Below are 4,464 nucleotides of genomic sequence, written 5' to 3'. Positions count from 1 at the left end.
TTTTGTGCCCTTGGAGCCTTTCTCAGTCTTGCCTCAAGCAATGTTATACTTAGGTTGTCAAGGTCAACCAGGTGTTCTCTGTCTGCTCTATTATGGAGGGAAGAAGTTGTGGTGGGGGTCACTCCCTCTGTTGATTCTCACATAGGACACAGATCCTGCGATGGACTGGCTTGCAAATGAACTGCCTATGTGCTCAGTTCCTGAGTGCAGGCAGACCCCTAGCTGTTTGCACCACCAGAAATCTAAAGCTCAGGGTGATACAGTACCTAGTGATCATTTTGTGTCCTGGCTGGCAATGAGTATGGCCGCAGGGCTTCTCTCCTTCCACAGCTCCCTGGGCAGGACACGGCCCGAGCCCGGTGGGCTGGCAGTTCCTGAGTGTTCAGTTCCTGAGTGCAGGCAGACCCCTGGCAGTTTGCACCACCAGAAATCTAAAGCTCAGGGTGATACAGTACCTAGTGATCCTTTTGTGTCCCCCGAGTTCTTTTTTATATTTTTTACTTATTCACTTCTCACCCTGATCTCTGCCCCCTCTCAGTCAGTCCCTGCCATAACTCTTCTCCCATTCCTTCCCCTTCTCCTCTGAGCAGGTGGAGGACGCCTGTGTATCCTCCTCATCTTGAAATTACAAGGCTCTGTGAGGCTAGGCACTACCTCTCTTATTGAGGTCAGACAAAGCACCACAGCAAGCAGAATAAAACACATGTACAGGCAACATGTCAGTTGTTTGGGACCCAAATGAAGGCCAGAATTGCTTTCTTAAGGTGATCCAACCAAAATCCACTGACAGATTCACTGTCATCCCAATCAACATTCCAACATAAATTTTTATGGACCATGATAGAGAAATTGTGAAATTTATATAAAAATTAAAACCAGGGTAGCCAAAAATAGACAAACAATTGGCAAACAATAGCTAAAAAAGTTTCTTGTCTTTGGGAGAAATCACCATCCTTAAAGCTGTACTACAGAGCAATAGTGACAAAAAATGCATGGTATTAGTGCAGAGTCAGACACACTGATCAATGGAATAAAATCAAAGAATCAGAAAAAAACCCATACACCTATGAAAGCTTGATTTTTGATAAAGAAGCAAAAACCATATATTAGAAAAAAAAGAAAGCATCTTCAACAAATGGCATGAGTCTAATAGAATGAAAATAGATCCATAATTTTCACCCTACACAAAACTTAAGTTCAAAGTGGATAAAGGACCTCAACATAAAACTTGATACACTAAATCTCAGAAAAGACAAGGTGGAAAATACCCTTAAATTCATTAGTACAGAAGACAATTTCCTGAATAGAACATCAATAGCTCAGCTCTAATATCAACAATTGATACATCGGACTGCAAAAACTGCAAAGTTTTTGTAAAGCAAAGAACACTGTCAGGACAAATCAGCAGTCTACAGACTGGGAAAGGATCTTCACAAACTCTACAACTGATTGATGGCTGATGTCCAAAATTTATAGAGAACTCAAAAAGTTAGACACAAAAACCCAAATAACCAAAATAAAAATAGGGTACAGATGTAAACAGAATTCTCAGCGGAGGAATCTTGAATGACTGAAAATCACTTAAAGAAATGTTCAAAATTCTTAGTCATCATGGAAATGCAAATCAAAACAATGCTGAGATTCCATCTTACATTGGTTTGAACAGCATAGATCAAAATCCCAAGTGATGACACATGCTGGCTATAATGTGGAAAAGGGGAAACCCCTACTTGCTGGTGGGAGTGAGTGCACATTTGTACAATCACTTTGGTTATCAATGTTGTGGATTTTCTGAAAACTTAGCAACAACCGTCACTCAAGACCCAGCTTTACCATTCTGGGGCCATTATCTTACACACAAAAGATATTCCAACATTACACAAAGATACTTGGTCAACAATGAACATACCAGCTTTATACATAATAATCAGAAACTGGAAACAAAGTGTGTATCCCTCAACTAAAGAATAGGTAAAGAAAATGTGGTAAATATAAACAATGGAATACTAGTTAGTTATAATAAAGTAGAGATGTCATGAATTTTGTAGGAAAATGGATGGATCTTGAGAATATCCTTCTGAGTGAGGTAACTCAGTCTCAAAAGGACATGTATGGTATGTATTCACTTATAAGTGCATATTTGCCATAAAATACAGGATGCCTGTGCTACACTCCAGAGATTCAAGGAGGCTGGACAGAAAGGAGAACACAAGCAAGGATGCTTGAGCCTCATTTGGAAGGAGGAATGGAAAAGTCACGGAAGGCAGATGAAGAAATGAGCTGGGTAAGAAAGGGGATCAGGAGGTTAGATTCTTCAGGGTCAGGGGTGGAGAGGGGCAAGGATGATAGCTAGATGGCCATAAGATTGAATAGGAATCTGAAACCCACAGGAGTGGGGAGAGGTAGGGGCCATATCCAGAAAGAGATGGAGACCTGGGGTAGAGGAGGCACCAAAGGAGTAATGGAGGTATCCTTAACAGTGACTCAAAGCATTGGAAGTATGGATTTCTGGGAGACTGACTCCAGTGTCCAGGCAAAAACCCCAGTGGAACCAGAGGGAGACCAACCCACCCCCAACACTTAAAGCCCCCTAATTATCCAATCTACAAGAAATGTAGGCATGAAGGATAAAGCATAGACTGAGGGAATATACAATCAATAACTAGCCCATATTAATACCCATGGGCAAGCACTAATCCTTGACACTATTAATGATTCTATGCTATGCTTGGAACAGAAATCTAGCACAGTTTTCCTGTGAAAGGTTCAACCCAACAGCTGACTCAGACAGATGCAGATACCCACACCAAAACTGTGGATGGAACTTGGGGATACTTAAAGAAGAATAGGAGAAAGGATTGTGCCCCTAAGAGGAAAGGAACTCTACAGAAACACCAACAGAGTCAACTAATCTGGACGATTGGGTCTCTTGGAGACTGAACTGCTGACCATAGAACATACATGGACTGGATCTAGGCTTCCACACACATATGGAACAGATATGCATATTGGTTTTCAATTGGGGGCTAAACAACTGGAGCTGATGCTATCACAAAACCTGTTGTTTTTATGTGGAACATGATCTTCTATCTGGGCTGCCTTTCTGCCTCTCTCTTTTCTCTTAGGGAAAAGAATCCTTATATTCATAGAGACTTGCATTGCGGGGGTAGGGTGATGCCGGGGGGTGGGGGGTGGGGTGGTGAACCCTCTCAGAAGAGAAAGAGAAGCAGGTATGTGGGAAGGTTTGTGTGACAAGCTAACTAGGGGGACTGTGAGTCAGATAAAAAGTGAATATTTTAAAAAAGAAAAAACTCTAGTGGCATGTTGACTGTAAGTTTTTCTGCAGATTGATTATTTTCTTATCTGAAGTGATTAGTACCAAAGGACTAATTGTAGGATAGGCATTCACCACAAACTTCTGAACAGTCAGGATAACTGCGTCATACATCCATAACAGGATGGAAGTGGATGAGTTGCTGAGGTCCAGCCAGTACATGGCCACAAAGAAAACAACAAGCAGCAAAATGGTCTGGGTGGCTCTTTTCTCAGGGGACGCTCTCAGATGGCTGATGCTATGAAGATGCTTGCATTGTCTCTGATGTCTGAACAAGATAATAACCATGTATGTGCTTGTGATCAGCATGACTCCAACAAGAAACACATCCTTGAAGGTTGTCACTGTTAGATACATTCCCCAGATGATGTAGTTCATGGGGAGGAGTGAGCAGGATTTAGTGACCTTCATCTGCTTGGTTTGGCTCACATTGGTAAAGCCACTAACATAGAAGATCAGGTTGGTACTAAGAGAAAAACTGAAAGACCAAATGTAAAAGAGAGAAGCACTGATCATGTTTTTTTTTTTTTTTTTTTTTTTTTTTTAGTTTATGTTTAAATTTTGCCAGCAAAGAGTTACCGGGACTGATAGTAATAGCCTGGAACATACTCAGGAGGCAGGTGATGCAGATAGAGAGGCCTCTCATCACCCTGTGTGTGTATATAGAGTTGCCTTACATTTGATGCCATTCTCAACATTCAGAGTTTCAAATATGTCTGTAAGCATGATATTTCCTCCAGTCAGGATCATCACTATGTGAACAAAGGTCAGCTGACAGGAGATGAGGTCAGTGGGCTTAGGTCTGTGATTTAGGATTACAAAAATATAGAAAACTAGAAGAAACCTATTGGCTAGGACTCCAAGTCCAACTTGAAAATAAAGGACACTCTCTGATGAGAACATAAGTGGAAAGTGTTTTCATCTTAACAGCATAGTTGGAAGCATATTTTTCATTCCTGATAAAAATTAACAGAGAACATATGAAACTCATAATTCACTGGTTAGTATATCTATATCATCATTCTATTTTCCATACTAATTCTTGACTAACCTCTCTGTTTAACATTTGTGTTACAAAGTGTACATTATGGCCTACATATCTAGATCCTCTTCATGTATCTCCTGTATTT

The 4,464-nt window shown here is 40.8% G+C and overlaps 1 pseudogene; it reads right to left on the bottom strand.

Annotated features, from left to right (window-relative positions):
* Positions 1-3,313: 3,313 nt before the first annotated feature.
* LOC127677489 (vomeronasal type-1 receptor 90-like) lies at positions 3,314-4,237 on the bottom strand (annotated as a pseudogene).
* Between the last annotated feature and the right edge of the window lie 227 nt (positions 4,238-4,464).

This window comes from Apodemus sylvaticus, chromosome 2, assembly GCF_947179515.1.
Source record: "Apodemus sylvaticus chromosome 2, mApoSyl1.1, whole genome shotgun sequence".
NCBI classification, from domain to species: domain Eukaryota; kingdom Metazoa; phylum Chordata; class Mammalia; order Rodentia; family Muridae; genus Apodemus; species Apodemus sylvaticus.
Note: the sequence above shows the minus strand (reverse complement) of the source record. Positions and strands in the feature narration are given on the sequence as shown.